At 46.7% G+C, this 18,977-nt stretch overlaps 1 non-coding gene across 1 annotated transcript; it reads left to right on the top strand.

Annotated features, from left to right (window-relative positions):
• The first annotated feature begins 1,164 nt into the window (after positions 1-1,164).
• LOC128062686 (U6 spliceosomal RNA) lies at positions 1,165-1,274 on the top strand. The gene has a single exon (XR_008200839.1). It is a non-coding gene; the product is annotated as a U6 spliceosomal RNA (small nuclear RNA).
• The last annotated feature ends 17,703 nt before the right edge of the window (positions 1,275-18,977 follow it).

Here is an 18,977-nt window from a genome sequence, read left to right as displayed (position 1 = left end):
CCTGCAAAACCTGTAGGCAGGTAAAAAAGCAACGGTTAAAACCAGACATGGAACAACGGACTGGTTCCAAATTGGGAAAGGAGTACATCAAGGCTGTATATTGTCACCCTGCTTATTTAACTTATGTGCAGAGTACATCATGTGAAATGCCAGGCTGGAGCAAGCACAAGCTGGAGTCAAAATTGCCAGGAGAAATATCAATAACCTCAGATATGCAGATGACACCACCCTTATGGCAGAAAGCAAAGAGGAACTAAAGAGCCTCTTCGTGGAAATGAAAGAGAAGAGTGAAAAAACTAGCTTAGAACTCAACATTCAAAAAAGAAGATCATGTCATCCGGTCCCATCACTTCATGGCAAACAGATGAGGAAACAATGGAAACAATGACAGACTTTATTTTCTTGGGTTCCAAAATCACTGCAAATGGTGACTGCAGCCATGAAATTAAAAGACGCTTTCTCCTTAGAAGAAAAGCTATGGCCAACCTAGACAACATATTAAAAAGCAGAAACGTTATTTTGCCAACAAAGGTCTGTGTAGTCAAAGCTATGCTTTTTCCAGGAGTCGTGTATGGATGTGAGAGTTGTACCATAGAGAAAGCTGAGTGCCAGATAATTGATGGCTTTTGAACTGCGGTGTTGGAGAAGACTCTTGAGAGTCCCCTGAACTGCAAGGAGATCAAACCAGTCAATCCTGAAAGAAATCAATCTTAAAGGAAATCAACCCTGAATATCCATTGGAAGGACTGGTGCTGAAGCTGAAGCTCCAATACCTTGGCCACCTGATGCAAAGAGCCAACTTATTGGAAAAGACCCTGATGCTGGGAAAGATTGAAGGCAGGAGAAAGGGATGACAGACGATGAGATAGTTGGATGGCATCACTGACTCAATGGGCATGAGTCTGAGCAAGCTCCAGGAGTTGGTGATGGACAGGGAGGCCTGGCCTGCTGCAGTCTGTGGGGTCACAGAGTCGCACACAACTGAGTGACTGAACATCAACAACAACACGTGGGCCTGCACTAAATATGGGATGGCTAATTAGCATTATGGAAACCAGGAAGACACCATCAAACTCTGGAAAAGGAAAATATTGACTGAGAAAATACCTCTTATTTATGATACATAGTGAAAAAAACCAAATCTGTTAAAAAATAATTGTTCCAGTGCTTGCTTTGGCAGCACATATACTAAAATTGCAACAATACAGAGAAGCTTAATGTGGTCCCTACACAAGAATGACACACAAATTCGTGAAGCATTGGTCCATATTTTTAGACAATAAGCTCCTACTGTGTAGCACAGGGAACCATACCCAATACCCTGTAATAAACCACAAGAAAAGCACATGGAAAAGAACATGAAGAAAAATGTACATGTATAACTGAAACGCTTTGCTGTACGTAGAAACTGATACAACGCTGTAAATCAACTATACTTCAATAAAAATAATAGCTGTGCTTACACTGAACTTTGAGAACCTTGGTTGATTTCTCTGAAAGGCAGCAGACTGTCCCCGTTTTTGTCATGGAAATTCAATGATTTTTATCCTTCTTTTTCCAACCATAAGCTCACAAGTTCTCTCGGTATGTTTCTGACTCTGCAGAGGTTGGTCCAGAAGCAGATTTTGGAATGTGTCACGCACCAAATATAGGACTTAACGTGTTCTCTCCTTGCCGGGCCCTGAGCCAGATCTCTGCGCTCTTCTTTAAGAGAGCAAGTAGACTGAGATGCCAGGTGCGAGGCCCGCAAGAAGGAGAGAGATACAAGACCACCTGCCCTAGTCCAGATCCAAGAACTCAGTCTAGAGAATCAACTGGGAGTCTGTGACAGGTAGAAATTTCAAAGAATTGCAACACAACACCAAAGTTAGTCTGAAGTGTGTGGGTTTTTTGGTTTCGGTTTTGGTTTTTTACCTAATCTCACATTGTGCACATGATAAATAATCAACACGTAAAGACTCGACCAATAAGGTACCAAAAAGTGCATCGTAACCAGGAAATTTCAGCCCTTTGTGTTGTGTGGCACTGCCTCCAGAAAGGACCAATAGTAAGAATCAACTGAGACGTCAGTGAATATACAGTGCTATGTTTTCAGATGGATTCTGCTGTTGATTCTCTCGTTTGGCATTTTTTAAAATTCTGTCATTCCTCTTCCCCAGGCAACATGGAAGGCTCTAGGATGGGAAGAGTCAAGGCCAAAAAGAAATGTATTTCTATCCCACCAGTATTTTATTCTTAAACTCACTCTCAGGTAAATACTTTTTAAATGAAAGAAATTAGTCTCTGCTTTTCCCTTAACTTCCCTTCCAAAAATGAAGGAGATTTTCTGTAAACTTGCCTCTTTAACCTGCAGATTCTGTCTCAGTGGATCAATGAGAAAACGGTTTTGACAAGTCAAATGTTCATTTTTTAGGGGAAAAATAACCTTCCCTATCCAGGCTGCCAAGACTATGGCTTACGTGTTCTCAGTCCCTCAAGCTATCAGTCGGCATCTCGCCACAGACATTGCCCAGCTGTCTTGGTCAGCACACATTAAAGGCTTAGTTTTGCAGGCTTCCTAAGAAAGAGATTTAACATTAGCACATGTTAGATGTTAAGGAACATCCTTCTCCACTGAAAGAGAAATTTTATTTCTCAGGGAGAAAAAAATACAGCATGTAGTCACTAGGATGCATTATGAACCTGTTATTGCGTGTGGGATTTATGATCAAGGTCTCTCTCTTCTACAAGGATTCTTCAGCTAAGGGCGGAATTACAGATTTAAGGGCCTCCCCGAAAATGTTCCACGGACCTTTAGCGCCATCTAGTGGCTGTAGCCTGTCAGGTCTAGCAACTGTTTTCCTCTTGGAATTTGAGGCGCATGAGAGGCTCTGGCAGTGAAGGTTCAGACTCTAAACAGGCTTGGCAGAGGGCAGAGTTGGCCGACACGGGAACTGTTGTGCCTCAGTACCCTGTGCTGGGTACGTGGCATTTCCCCATAGATTCCGGAAAGGGAGCTGCACCCGGATCTTAACGGCAATTCGAAAGGAGCCATTTTCAAAGCAACCTGGAAAGGGCTTTTGCTCTCTCTGCTTAGTCACCTGCTTGAAGCACCCCATCTGGAACGTACAGGGTGTGTGTGTGGCGGGGAGGGCGCAGCACGGAAATGCTCGGGGCTTGTGCTGAGCTCTGCAGTGCCAACTGGCATCAGGAAGGGACATATGCAAAAATCACACCCCGCGTGGCCTCTAAATTTAGATAAGCTGTCAACATCGTGCACTGGAGGGACCTTCTTTCTCCACGCTCTGGTTTAAAGGCTTAAAAACAGAAGCCAAGCTTAGCCCGTTGGAAAGCACAGGCGGTTCACGGTGCTGTCCAGAAGGATGGCGACTAGCCGCTTCTTGATGGAAGGTGAGCGAGATCCCACCAGCCTCTCAGAGGCAGCGACTTGAGTTCGGTGCCCTCGCCCTCCTCAACCCTGCACCTGCCAGCAGATACCAGTCAGAGGCTTGGGAGAGGTCCTTCGAGCTTTTTCTTCTGCCCCCTCCACCCCTCAGGAGCCAGGAAACGGGAAACCCAGATTCTATTGCATCCAGCAAGTCTGCGTTCCCGGTGGGGAGAGGGTGACTGGAGATAGCGAAAAGGCATCATCAACCCCATGGGGCTGAGCATGGTCAGGACACAAAACTGAAGCGACCCATCTGTCTTACTAATGTTCTCAAGAGCCAACCAGCGGCTGGGGATGGATCTCAAGGCGATGTCAATCATTTCTACTCACGTCCACCCTGGAATGGAACCATCTCCACTCGCCTCCAGATCAGCAATCCAGGCATCGTTGCTCTATTTTTTTTCCCCTGCCCTATTTATCCTTATTGCCCTATTTTTTAAATCATTTTTACCTGCCAGTAGGGAATTTAAAATGTGGGTAGGACAGAAATACGCTTTCTGGATTCCCTTGTCTATTTAATCCCTGAGCAGAATGTGTGCCTCACCATCAAAAAGATATCGGTGTCCTCATTAGCCCCCTTTCTGCAAAGTGGAGCTATAAATAGTATCTGCCCCATTGGGTTATTGTGGGAATTAAGTGTGTTCCTGCATGCACAACACTTGCCACAGTGTCTAGGCTCCGGATCAACTCCAGCTAGCGTCACTACATTCCAGCAAGTCAAATGAGCAAGGCCTGGGAGCCAGAAGACATGACTTGCTCTTCAAAAATTCTTTTTGTGTGTTTCGTGACTCTGTTTGTTCTCAGGAAACGCGAGAGTCTTCTTTCAAAGACCTCAAGCTCCTTAAAGAAGAGATGGCATTAACAGGTTCTCCATGGGATTCTGCAGCCTCTATATTCCATCCACACCTCCAGAGACAAAGAGAATTTGAATGGGAAGATGTGGACCCTCACTGCCAGCAGGCGCCTGGGGGCACCTCCTTGATGATCATACTAAAAGGCCTTGGGGACTCTTCAGAGAAGAGGGCCCCACCATCAGCAGCTGTGATCACCTGTCGTGGAATTTCTGAAAACCCTTAGGAAGCATTATAGATGCATGCTTCAGCTTCCAGGGCAGACTTGGAATTTTAATTCAACGAAAACTATCTGAACAGTCCACTCAGGAGAAAGATTGACATACTGCGGGTGGGAAAACACTAGTTCATTATTCATCCTTCCTGAGAAGACAAGTAATTTCAACCTGACGAGACAAAAATGAGGAGAGACAGACAGAGCAAGCAGGGGAGACCAAGGGAAAGGAAGGCAGGTGGTGGACAGGCCGAGGGTTGGAGGGATATACACGTACAGATATGGAATGATAGGTTTCCTCGGTGGCTCAGTCAGTAAAGAATCTGCCTGCAGGGCAGGAGACTGGATTCGACCCCTGGGTCAGGAAGATCCCCTGGTCGGGGGCATGGCAACCCACTCCAGGATTCTGGCCTGGAGAATCCCATGGACAGAGGAGCCTGGCGGGCTGCAGTCCATGGGGTCACACAGAGTCAGACACGACTGAGCGACTTCACTTTCACTTCATCTGTGGAATGACAGACACACATGCACACACATACACACGCAGACCCGCAGGCCACTAAAGGAGGCGGAATGGGAGACTCACTGAAACAGCCTTTTTGTTCCTCACCCAAGAAATGTAATGGCATCCCAGATTCCAGGCTGTACATTGCCCCTTCGAAAGCTCATTGAGAAGTTCAGTCATGATCCTATCCTTATCCCAGTGCTCTTGGGAAACCTTGCCATTACATCTTACAATTGCCGCACCTGCTCATTCACTCTTGGGAAAATATCAAGCTCTCTTTTCCTTTTGTGGAACAGAGGCTACCGTGAAGGCACTTTTCTTTTTCTGAGACTTTTTTTCAGATGGGTTTTTTTTTTTTCTTTCCCTCTTCTGCTACGATTCCAAAGATTTTCTTTGAGCCCACAATGGAAAGCACAAAGAGGCATTCAGCTCAGCCTGCAAGATTGCTAGAAAACCCTTCACATCCCTCGAAAATTAGAGAGGCAGCCGCACTCATCAGCGAGGGTGTATAAATTTGGAAGGAGTGATTTTATAGAATCAGACCATTTGAGAACCAGGAAAAGCATTAGTCCACCCTCCTCGTCTCGAAGATGAGGGGACAGAGGACGAATTTGGGATATAATCTTTGACTACTCACTGCCTCGTTTTTTCTCATCTGCCGAGCGGAAGAATGAGAGCGTGGTGGCTAAATTAACAGCAAGTTGATATTCAGGGCTGTGCTTCTATTAAAGAACCGGTTGTCTCTTTTGAAAGCCTGAGCCCAGGCTGCCTTCTCCATGCCCCTGAACAGAAGCAAATCTTTCCCCGTGCAGCCCCAGCCCAGGCCTCCTTCACCCCAAGAAGTAAATGCAGGGAGATGTCCTGGCCAGTCCCAGGCCACCTGGTGGTTACAATTCTGTGTTATTTACTCCAAGATCACATGAAACACACACCTGTGGTGGGAAATATTTAATGCAGATGTTGGGAAGCAGCTTTGCCAAAATTGTCAGAAAAGCACATGTGAGGAAATTACCTCCTGGTCCCTCGGTGGGAATAACGTCTTTTATAGTCTCCGTATTTTGAAGTATTTTCTTTTTTAAAGATGCAATTGTCAAAGACCGCTCCTTTGAGAGCAAGAGGAAGGAAGGAGCAGAGGGAGAAGAAAACAGAGAAAGTAACACAAGAGAGGGGCCCCCACCCACAAGAACCTGAGTTGGGAGATCTGGACCCTTCCATCTGCTCCCTGGGGAGCTGTGAACCAGAGGCCCAGCTGGGGAGGACAGGAGCTTAGTGTGAGGAGAAACTCCAGGGAACCTTTGGAAGGAGGGAGGGGACATAAAGCTGTGGTCCCCAAATTTTTTGGCACCAGGGACCAGTTTCATGGAAGACAAGATTTCCAGGGACCTTGGGGTTGGGGGTAGTTTGGGGGATGATTCAAGCACATTACATTTATTGTGCATTTTGTTTCTATGATTATTACATCAGCTCCACCTCAGAGCAACACGCACTAGATCCCAGAGGTTGAGGACCCCTGACATAAATGATGTAGATTCCCGCAAAGCAAGCGAGGCTCTCCCAGTGGGGCCTGGCTGGATCCGAGGGGGAGGGTCTATGGGCTTAAAGTGGCAGAAAAGGATTCTGACATTCAACCAACGTCAAATCAGCCTTGAGGACTGGGCAGTGATGAGCAACTAGCAAGCACAGCAGAGCAGAGAAAGCAGGCCACAGAAGAGAGGAGGCCTTCCAGGGGTCTTCCCAGAGGGCTAAATGAGGAAAGGTTGAAGGGGCTGTAAGTGCCAGTGGAGGACGGGCCAGACCTCTCCAGAGGAGAAGGGCAAGCGAGGGTTATTTGGACAACAGTCTGCAAGATTGGCACAGGAAGGCGGAGGGAGCTGGAAATCGGTAAGGAAAGATGGGCTGCAAGGAGTGTGTGCTCCACCCCCCACTCTCCAAAGAGAGGTGTCTCATAGATGGATCAAGGTCTTCAATACTAATGGGGCCTCAGGGGCTACAGCATGGAGCTTTCAGCGGGGCAGTAAATAGGGTTATTTCTTTTTGGAATCGCTCACATCTTAGAGGGAAGACAGCCTGCGGGTGTTCCCTCCCAAGAGCTACCCCCACCCTAGGAATGGCCCAGGAGTTGGGGAGGGGAGCGCACAGATCACTGTCTCTAGCCTGGGAAAGTGAGTCCGTTTTACTCGAGCTGACCAACAGCTACTTTGGGGCTTGGGGTATAGACCAAATAGCAAGGGAGAGTATCCTCTGCCTGACTCTGTGCATATGATTTCAGGGGTGACAAGGGAGTGGACATCATGAGAGGAACACACAGCCCAAGAGCCATCCCAGGGCTAGCCTAAGAGTCCCCACCTAGAAAGGTGAGGGAGGAGGGTTAGGAGGACCAGCCAGCCCATCCGTCTGAGCAGGCCAGGCAGCCTCCAGCCTAATCCGACCTGGGGAGCTAAATCTAGTGACATAAAGTGAGAAGGATACCCAAGCACACCCCAGAGGGACCTCCCACACAGTTTAGGAGAGGCAACATGGAATTATGAATTGTGACTCATGGCCATGTGAATATATAAGATGCCTGGAATCTTTGCTACATCTCTGTGTGTTTCTTTTCCCTTGGCAAGCATCCTAGGGGCCCTTGGACCAGATGCCCCACCTGCCTCAAGAAATAGGAAAGCTAGAGGAAGAACCCCCACTCTGCAACCTAGACTGAGAAATAGAAAAGTCCCTAAGGAAAAGCAGATGACAGCTCAGAAGAGGAGCTGCAGGGTCAGGCTGGATCTCCGGAGCGTGCATGGCTCAGTAACTGGAAGCCAGTCGTGGGGCTTGAGGAGGGACCTAAGGGGCAAGAACTTAGCCCTGAACTGTGAGTGAGGAGCCTTGAGTGCTGGTCTCAGCTCTGTGAGCAGATCTTCTCACCCCTCTAAGTCTAGTGTCATCAGGGAAGTAGGAACTGGCTCCTTTACTGAGAACTTGCCAGAGCAGAGACGCACCAAGTGGGGAGGGGGTGGTCTGCCAAAAATAAAACTGACCCAGTTTTATTATTGCTGTCACACAAAGGCAATTGGAAGCAATGTCTGTGCAAAAAAAAAAAAAAAATGCCCCTCCTTGGCAGGATATTTTATCACAGAATCACACACACACACACACATCTGTCTGTAGGCTACGAGGCCCGAGAGTCCTTAGTTGGCAGGAAGTCCATGGAAGAGCTTTCAAGGGCCACTCTAACTACAGATGATCGGCGCTACACTAACAGTGAAACACTGGATTGCTGGAAAACTTGGGAGGTGGTACGGTAGACCAGAGAACGGCCCCAAAGATATCAGGACCTAATGCCTGGAACTCGTATGTGTCACCTTTGATTCTGCGTGTGCACGCTCAGTCGTGTCTGACTCTTTTGTGACCCCATGGGCTGTAGCCCGCCAGGCTCCTCCGTCCATGGGATTCTCCAGGCAAGAGTACCGGAGTGGGTTGCCGTTTCCTTCTCCAGGGGATCTTCCCCACCCAGTGATCAAACCCACGTCTCTTGCATCTCTGACATTGGCAGGCAGATTCTTTAACACTGTGCCACCTGGGAAGCCCAAATGTTAGCTTACTTGGCAAAAACTTTGCAGATATGATTAAGATAAGGATCTTAAGGTGGGTGATTATCTCAGATTCTCTGAGAGGGCCCTGAACTCCATCAGAGGGTCCTCCTAAGAGACAGGCAAAGGGAGGTCTGACATAGAGAAAGCAGGTCACTTGGCTGCTTTGAGCAGTCATCAGAAATTAGAGACAAGTAGCAAATGCCCACTCAGAGCCTCCGGTCGGGGGGAACCGGTCGCTGCCGACACCTTGATCTCCGCCCAGGAAACTGAATGCAGACCTCTGGCCTCTGGACTAGTGAGAGAATACATTTCTGTTGTTTTTAAGCCATCAGGTTTGCGGTCATTTTTTACAGCAACCGTGGCAGACTAACACAGGCAGTGAGGGGTCGGTTACTGCAATGGTGGAGATCATCTTCCAGAGGAATCACAGTCCCTGCAGAAAGGACTCCCCCCGCTCCCTCGCTCGCTTCAATCTGTACCATCTTCCGGGACCCCAACATCCCAGGTCATCAGAGGGTAGCAGGATGTACCAGAGATGAACCCAAAGTCAGAAAAACAGCTTCAGTGGCTCCACTGCCCTGCCAGTTTGTTTTGCATAGTCGCTCAGCCATGTCCAGCTCTTTGCGACCCCAGGGACTATAGCCCACCAGCCTCCTCTCTCCATAGGATTTCCCAGTCAAGAACACTGGAGTGGGTTTGCCATTTCCTTCTACAGGGGATCGTCCCAACCCAGGGACTGAACCCATGTCTCCTGCATTGCAGGCATTCTTTACCGCTGAGCCACCAAGGCCAAAATCCTGACCCAAAGAAGGCAGTGCATCCACCATTGCTGCTATTGCCTCTGGGACACTGTATGAACTTGCCACCAGACCAGAGTTCCTGCAGCTCACAGCTCCAAACACCCCTACTGCAGTGACATCCTGGGCAATTGCTGGAAAGCGTCCTAGGCTGGCCAAGCCTCTCGCCCTCAGTCTGGACCGTCTCTCTGGTAAACATCCTTTGTGTGCCGTTTGGATTGCAGATCATTTATCCAGTACATGAAGCATTTCATTAGTGACCTACTTTCTCACTCACACATCACAGAAAGTAAAATCCCTGCCTAAGGGAAGACAGAACAGAGTCATAGTCCAAATAAAAAAGTCATGTCTTAAGCCCCAATGGGCAGAAGTAAAACAATAGGCTCACCTGGGCTTAATGTCCCCCTCGAAAGAAGGCAACTTCAAAAGCAATCAAATGCTGTAAGAATTAAGGATGCAGGCCAGTTGATAAGCTTAGTGAAGACGTGGACTGGGCTGCCACTTAACCCACTTGTGCCTCACGTTTTCAGGAGGTGTTATGCTAGAAAAAACGCTATGGGTAATGCATTTTTCTGAACCAAAACACGCCTAAATACAGGGGAGGAAGAGCTGCTAGCTAAAGAAATCTCCTTGCAAGTTCTTTCATGATGTGAATACTCCATTTTTAATTTACTTTTGATGAAAATCTGGATTCTTCTCATCATATTTGCTTAAGGAGAGGTGCAGATTTACAAGTACAAATTCAAGTGAGTTCTGCTCCAGTGCCAAGGTTAATTGCCATCCTTCCTTTGAGGAAAACTGGGATTCTAAGCCTCAACTGGGCCACTTCTGCAAGCATCATCTCTCCTGGCCCCAGAAGAGATTCCCTACCCATTTCCAGACCTCACTCACCGAGTCAGAAAATCACCAAAGGTCCCAACATAAGATCCCACCTCCTGAACACAGGAGCAGGGGAAGCTTTTAGAGAGCAAACATAAAGCAATATTGATATTTGTAAACAAGAGGATAAACTCAAAATACAGTAATTCTATCATATAATTAGAGAAATAGAGAGGGAAAGAATTTCAGAGAAAAATAGAGCAAAGAGGAAAGGAGGGACAGCCAAAATAAAGCAAACAAGAGCGTTAAAAGAGGCAAGTTAAATATTAGGGGACGAGAAGGGCGGCTCTGCAGAGAAAGGTAAGTGGGTTCCGAAATTTAGAAAATCGCCTTTATCACCGGGCCTATGAATTAGAAAGTTCCCCCTGGACTCCTCACAACTTCCATTTGCACGGTTTTATAAATTTTCAAACAACCTTCCTTTTGATCCTCACAGCATAGTGATGAACACAAGCCGTTTAATACTGGGGCGAACAGAGGCTGCTTGTTTCCTGCTCAACATCCGTGCTGCAGTCACAAGGGTAGCGCCTGCCTTTAAAGCCCAGGCCCCCTGGTTCCCAGCGCAGTATCTTTCCCCTTATTCTCCCGAAACTCAAGTGGGTGTACAAAGCACCCCAGAAGCCTCACATGCTCCTTTGAGTGTGGGCAGACTAAATAAATACCTTGAAATCACCCCCAACCTATTTGTACAAAATTATGCTCATACTCTGCCTTAGTGGGTGGGACTGCTGCAACAAAATACCACAGTCTGAGTGGCTTAAATAGCAGAGAGTTCTTACTCACACCCCTGCAGTCGGAGAGTCTGAAACCTAGGTGCCTCTGACTCGGGGTCAGATGAGAACTGGCTTTCCCATCTGAGATGCCGCCTCCTCCGTGTGAGCTCATGAGCTTTCTCCTCGGTCCGGTCCGTGCCGGCTCCTGGCAAGAGCTCTCTGGCCAGTTCCTCTTGTTACAAGGGTGCTGATCCCCTCTTGGGACCCCACCCTCATGACCTTATTTAAACATGACCTTCCAAAGGCCCCATTTCCCAATATCAAGGGCTTTAGGGCTTCAACATATGAATGGGGAAGAGGAGTAGGGAAGACACAGACATTCAGTCTCTACTATAACCCAAGCCACAGAACCCAGGGTCCGTCAGAAGTTTCATTAGCAGTGAAGGTGTGCTGTGCTTAATCACTCAGTCATGTCCAACCCTTTGCAACCCTGTGGACTGAAGCCCACCAGACTGAATCCATGGGGATTCGCCAGGCAAGCATTCGGTAGTGGGTGGCCATGCCCTCCTCCAGGGGATCTCCCAACCCAGGGATCAAACCCAGATCTCCCGCATTGCAGGCGGATTCTTCACTAGCTGAGCTACCAGGGAAGCCCTGTGGTGAAGCTGCTGCTGCTGCTGCTGCTAAGTCGCTTCAGTTGTGTCTGACTCTGTGCGACCCCATAGAGGGCAGCCCACCAGGTTCCCCCGTCCCTGGGATTCTCCAGGCAAGAACACTGGAGTGGGTTGCCATTTCCTTCTCCAATGCATGAAAGTGAAAAGTGAAAGTGAAGTCACTCAGTCGTGTCCAACTCTTCACGACCCCATGGACTGCAGCCCACCAGGCTCCTCTGTCCATGGGATTTTCCAGGCAAGAGTACTGGAGTGGGGTGCCATCGCCTTCTCTGGTAGTGAAGCTAGGTATTGGCAAAGACCACTGGCTGAGGTAACCTGGGGAGGGATGGAGAGCTTGTTGGGGGGGGGGGCAGAAAGCAGAGAAGAGTAACCCTGGAGGGGCCCCCTCATACCCCAGCCTGCCCCCAGACAGAACTGCAAAGCATGGGGGTTTACCCTGGATCTTCCCATCTCTCTCCTTGGAAGCCTCCTATCCCTGGATAGCATTCCCTCTCCTTCCAGGAAGCCTACCCAGCCTGCCTGCCCCATTGGTTTATTTTTTCCTTCCAAGGACTAAATGTTTGTGTCCTCTCAAATTTTGTGCATTGAAACCCGAGTCCCCAGTCTGATGGCTTGGAGATGGGTCCTTCGGGAGGTAATTCGGTGTTGGAGGTGGAGTCCTCATGTTGGTATCAATGCCCTTATAAGAAGAGACACTAGACAGCATTCTCTTCCCTCCCTCTCTCTCTCTTTCTTTCTCTCACAATCTCTCCCCTGCCATGTGAGGAAAACAGTCCTCAACAGAACTGGACCATGCTGGCACTGTGATCTTGGACTTCCCAGAACTTCTGCAGAACTGTGAGAAATACATTTGTTGTTTAAGCCAGTCAGGCTGTGAGAAATCACGTTTGTTGTTTAAGCCATTCAGACTATGGTATTCTTGTTACAGCAGCTGGAGCTGACTAAGACACTCCCCCAGCATAAAAGCAAACATCGTGCTGACCCAGCACGCAAGTCCGGATGCCACCACCCCCCCAACTCCCCCTCCCCGCCGCCGCCACACACACAGAGTGTTGTGCCAGTAAATGTTCATCAACTCACTTTCTAAAGCAGAAGAAACCCTGATCTGTAGGGTTTGCCATTTCAGCGGCATAAAAACTGCCATCAGGCCTCATTTCAAGAAACCAACATGAAGTCACTGACCAACTGGGGCATTGCTGAAAGAGCTGGACAGCGGCACATCCAGCATCTCCACCCCACAGATTTAACAGATGCAAAGAACCTCAGAGCGCAAACTGTTGTTAAATGTAGTAAAAATAATCAGGAAAGGGTGAGTACTGAGTTTGATCTTTGTTTCTAATAATAATTTGTTGAGTCATGTTCCCATAATTTAATTCTTAATAATGACACTTGGGTTTAACAACCAGCTCACAGATTTCCAGGAAATTGAACAACTGGCTCTCTCCGGCTGTAGGGATTGGCTGCAGCCAACAATTGCCCCATGCACCCTGCAACACCACCCCCCAGCCCTCCTTGTGGTTTGCTAAGGTGACTGCCAATCGGCGGCATTTATTAATGTGAACAAAAGAGTAGCTACAAAGGCTGAATTTCAGGTAACCTGGAGGGTCTAGGAAGGATCTGTATCTTGGTCTCCTCTCAAAATCTGTGTTTTCCAGTGGAGACTCCCCCACCAGCTAGACAACAGCCCCACGCACTGTGACACTTGGTGGCTGCTGCCCCTGCACTCTGTGTCAGCTGGAACACACACCCACAAACTAGCGTGGCTCCCACACATAGGGATGAGGGTGAAAACCCAGTCAGCCACTCATCTGGGCTGCACCACGCCAGAAGACTGGTATAGCTCCTCTGTTTTTCTCCTCTGAATTGACCGGGGACTCTGCTATTGTCTAGACAAGGCCATATTCTTCAAAACAGCCATGCACGCGGCACCGATCAAGTCCTTTCTGAAAAAGGCTCCTACAGCCCTGAGATTTGGGGCGGGGGGTGCAGCCAGCTGCCAGCTCTGCTCCAATGCCCTTGACTAGAGGTTTCGCTTCCTTGCTCTTCTTTCCAAGCACACAATATTTGAAACAAAGGACAGCAGAGCCTGCAAATCCTCTCATCAAAGAGGCATTGACTTTTAATTTTACAAATGTGGCTCTTTTCCATAAGGAACAGAGAGAATTCATTAGTAATCTTACTCAGGAGACTTATTCCACCTGCACGTGTCTTTCTTCTGGCGATCATATAATTACACCCCAGATTTCTGATTACAGAAACTTTTCCCCTTAACCTCTCTACAATGCTAGAACCTCTCCTTTTTCCAGTCTCTCCTTTTCTAGTCTGCCTTTTAAAAAAAGAGAGGGAAGAGGACATGGGCAAAGATAAGGATGTGATTCCTTCCTATCAGTTGTGCTTCATCCACAGATAAAAGTAGTGGGTGAGAAAGCTATGCCGGTTGGGCCATCACCATCCCTAGAAAACAATTCCAATGTCGGTCCTTCCTTCAAGGCGGGGGAGCAGAAGCAATCTGAACACCACCCTCACGTTCAAATAAAAGACATTGGGAAGGAGCTCATTTGAAACAGCTGACACTACACGGACCTGTTCATTGCCACCTACAGCAGCCTTGTAGATATCTTCACCTGTCACAGGCTGTCCACAGCATAGTTTGACCATCAGCTGAAATGCACAAAGAAAATTACATGAATCAACAGCCTTTACGACTTGCCTCATCTACATCCCTCCCCTGTTCTCCTAAGCAAGGCCATTTCCAAAGTCACTCTCTGGATGAACTGGTCCCCAGTATGAGTGCCCCAGTGAGTAGTAGTGCCAGGAGAGGCATGGGGGTGTGAAACTCGGGAAGAGTCGCTAATTCGAGAAGGAGGCAACATCTGACTGGCTCCTAGCTGCGGTGGCAAATGCTTAGGTCTGCTAGATGGGAGAATTCTCAAACAACGAAACATCTGAGCAGTTACCATGTCTCTGCCCTACTCACACACTCATTTCTTCTGTTCAGAAAGAAAATGTCTCTTTAGCTCGATGTTATTAATTTCCAGTGATGAACAATAGGTTGGAAATTCTGAGAAAACAAACTGCTGAAATTATTATTCACCCCTTGCTCCAGATTGCTCTGTGAGCTACAGAATACATGTTCTGCATTCAGTGACGAAGGCCCCGTCCCATGTGTTTTCCCAGTTCAATCAACTGTGCTAAGAACTGTCACAATAGCCCTTGACGACAAGAAAATAAAATTTCGGGTAGAATGGAAAGCCTGACTTGCATTGTAATTCTTGCCTGCACCTGTTTTCCAACCCCACCACCACCACCCCCGGCTTTATTTTCTCCCATCATTGACAATGTTTGGGAACCTTTTCATCCACCTTAATGACAAAGCAAAAGAGATGGGTTATTTTTCCAGTTTGGATAATTGCTTCTGAAATGTTGTCACAACCTTCCAAATGACTATATTTCTTTCATGTCATACCACTGTGGTTTCCGCCCAGTGCAGGTTGCGATTTTGTTAAGGGTTCTGGTCTGCTGAGAGCCTTGGGAGTCTTGTTTTGTTTTTCTGGGTTTTTTGTTTTTTAAGAAAAAGACAAAGCCGAAACCAAATAAGTCACCATGATAACTTATGACAGAAAAATCAACATCTGAATCGAATGATAATACAGGAGCCGGGCGGCAGGGAGAAGAGGCGTTGTGTGCCAAGAAAAGAAAGGCCTGGAAAGTTATTTAAAACTGATCGAAACCCACTAGGAGTCACAATCCCATCACAGTTTCCCTTTGGAAAAGCAGTTTTCAGAAGCCCCAGTTAACCTTAATTGAATTCTGCCTTAGTCATATCTGAAATTTTAATTGACTGGGAAGTTGATCATAAATCTCTGTTCATAACGCAGCTTAGCCATCAGTAAATCCCTCGATGGCACAGAGCCTTGTCGTGCAGAGGACTGTCTGTTCTGCGGAGGAGGCTGGTTGATCATAAGACAAACATTCAAAAGAGGAAGCCCTGCACTGTCAGAGCCAGGCTGAAAGCGGATTCCGACGAAGCAGGGGTTCACGTTTGTGCTGCTGGTGTCCGTGTCTTACTGTAGCTCCAGCCCCCAACTCCCCCAAAAAAGAAATTATCCTTCCAATCATTTAGGACAAGTGTAATACTATTCTTGTTTCCACTTTTAGAAAATCAACCATCGGTTCACTCTTTTTTTTTTTTTAATTAAAACTACTGAGGCCAGGGGACTATTTTAAACCTTTCAAATTACCTAAACATGGCTATTTAACTCAAAGGTTCTCAACAAGGGTAGGGAAGCCTGTCAGAATGATCTCGGTGCCTTTTCAGAACTCCAAAAGCATATCCAAAACTATGGGAAGAAGCCTGAGCATCTGTCTTTTATTATTTACTTATTCATTTATTTGTCTGCACCAGGGCTTAGCTGTGGCATGTGGGATCTAGTTCCCTTACCAGGGATCGAACCCAGGCACCCCAGTTTGGGAACAAGCAGTCTTAGCCACTGGACTTCTGGGGAGGTCCTAATCATGTATTTTAAAGAAAAAAAAAAGGGTAATTTCTATGGTAGATTCTGACTTGGAGTTATTTATTGCCCCCTAAGACCACCGCTTCTCAGGATGAAACACCATGGTTTTAGTCAAATGACAGGCTAACTCAATCAATCAGATGGATTGATTTTTGCTTTACTACACTGAATGGATGTTTGAATGAACAAAAGTTGCCAGTTATTCTGAAATTGCCTAGAAATAGTACGAATGTGATTTGACGTTGTAGGAGAGCTCTGCACTCCAATCAATGAGTTCCTCTCTTGTTCCTCCCTGTTTTCACTCGCACGTTCTGATCCCTCTACCATGGAGAAAAATCAAGGCATTTCCCCTGGGGAATGTCCTCCTTGCGTTTGCTTTACGTTCCAACAACAGAGCCTGTTAAAACTTTTTTAAAAACTCATCACAGAAGGGGAAAAAAGTTCTGTATAACCAAGTGGGGAAATGAGTGAAAAGGTGAGTTTAAGCTCCCCTCTTGGCCATGAGGAAAATGAGTCACTCTTCTAAAGATTCCTAACTTTCTCCTCACTTCAAGGATGGCTATTTCTTTCAGGATAAATCGCTACTGATTTATCCAGTGGTGAAACTGGCCAGGCATGAAGTATGGAAACTGGCGCCATGCAAACTCAGACAAAGAACAGGGTCACTCCCTCGAGTTCTAATCAGACAAAGAACAGGGTCACTCCCTCGAGTTCTAATTCACTTTCAAACTCATGAGGAATCCGAGAAGAAACAAGACTACAACAGCTAACTTCCTCTCCATACCCCACACAGATTTTCCTGAAACTTGAAATTTTGAAAAAGAAGGAATAGTGGTAAACATTACTTTTTCATAAACTTACAAACCCTCCCCTACCTTTTTTTTTTTTACCCAGTATAACTACCGCTCTCCTTCTCTCTTTCTCTCTCTCTTTCTCTCTCTCTTTCTCTCTCTTTCTCTCTTTCTCTCTCTCTTTCTCTCTCTTTTGTGCTCTCTCTCTCTCATTTTCTCCCTCATCCCCATCTTTCTCTGTCTTCGATACACGTTTTGAAGCTTCTCATCCAAACCACAGGTATCAAGAATGACACTGAAGAAAGGGAGACAGACCTAAGAAAATCTAGACACCAATTAATTTTGCCCCCTACCTGCTGTGTAACTTTTCAAGCCTCCTTGGTAAGTAGGAATGAGAATGTCAGTGACTGATGAAAGTGAAAGAAGATACCTACAAAACAGGGCTCTCATTCTATTAATTCCCTCAATATACCTCGCTTAGAAGAAAACGGAGGGTATTGCACTTAGTCAATCTGAACATCTACATGGCATGAGTATGGGAGATTGGCATTCTCAATATCCTGATATTTGTTTACCAGCTGGCCTATTCCAGGTATTGTTTCCAATGACCTATAATTATGGGCCAGTCACAGAGCAAGGCCAGAAAGGGGGCGGACTATTTTAGAATCAATCTTTAATATTTAGGCCAATATTTCCAAAGTTCCATCAGTGAAGGGCATGCCTCATAATTATCCTGGGCCCTTATTATCAATGTATACTCCCAAGAGACTTCCCTTGTTGTCCAGAGGGTTAAGACTACATGCTCCCGCTGCAGGGGGCCCGGGTTCGATCCCTGGTCAGGGAACTATTAATAGAGCCCACATACTGCAGCTAAGAGCCCACAGCCACAGTGACGATCCCTTGTTGTAAAACTAAGACCCGGTGCGGCCAATATATATATATATACACCCCTAAGTTTAATATGCTCCTAAACCTACTGAATCACATCGCTGAGAAGAGGCCCAAGAATATTGAGTTTATATTTATGCTCATTAAAGATTGGAAATCACTGACGTAGACAACAATAATTATCACTTATGAGGAATTTTCTTTTCAAGATTAGTTAAAGTGGTGTCATTGTTTAACAATTGGATTCGGAGAAATTTTCCCCAGATCTATCATTGAGTCCACAAACTAAGTCAGGGTTCTTTTTTGTTCTGTTTTAAAAATATGAAGAAATCAGACTTCTCTGGTGGTACGGCGGATAAGAATCTGCCTGCCAATTCAGGGGACATGGGTTTGATTCCTGGTCTGGGAAGATCCCACAAACTACGGAGCAACCAAGCCTGTGCGCCACAAGTACTGAGCCTGCGCTCTGCAGCCGATGAGCCACAGAAGCCCTGCACCGAGTCTGCGCTCTGCAACCAGAGAGACCATCGCAATGAGAAGCCTGGACACCGCAACCACAGAGGAGCCCCCACTCATCGCAACTAGAGCAAACCCTTGTGCAGCAACGAGGGCCCAGCGCAACCAAAAAAACCCATAAATATTAGTAAATAAATAGTTTTTTAAAAGTAAAAAGTTGAGGAAACAAATTTAAACCCTTTAGGGCTGGGAAGTGATAGACTGGAGTGACAGAATAACGCCTTGAGTCTCGAGTCCTTTGGGTCTGATATGGCTGCAAAATCCACAGTTGAGAATAGTGTTGAGGGGTCCATCAAGTAACATGGTGAATCAGAGTTTGCTACTTAACAGAGCACTCCAAAAGGCGGTGGTGGAGATTCCCTGCCAGTCCAGTGGTTAGGACGCCACACTCTCACTGCAGAAAGCCTGGGTTCAATCCCTGGTTAAGGAACTAAGACCCCATCAGCCATGCGGCACAGCCTATATATATATATATATATATATATATATATATATATATATATTTTTTTTTTTTTTAATTCAGTATCTTGAAACAACAGTCATTCATTTGCTCTCAATTCTAAAGGTTGGTGGGGTGGTACTTTAGTTGTGACATGGCTCAGGTGAGGCTAGGTGGTCTGGGATGGCCTTGCTCAC

Source organism: Budorcas taxicolor, chromosome 17 (assembly GCF_023091745.1).
Source record: "Budorcas taxicolor isolate Tak-1 chromosome 17, Takin1.1, whole genome shotgun sequence".
Lineage (NCBI taxonomy): Eukaryota > Metazoa > Chordata > Mammalia > Artiodactyla > Bovidae > Budorcas > Budorcas taxicolor.
Note: the sequence above shows the minus strand (reverse complement) of the source record. Positions and strands in the feature narration are given on the sequence as shown.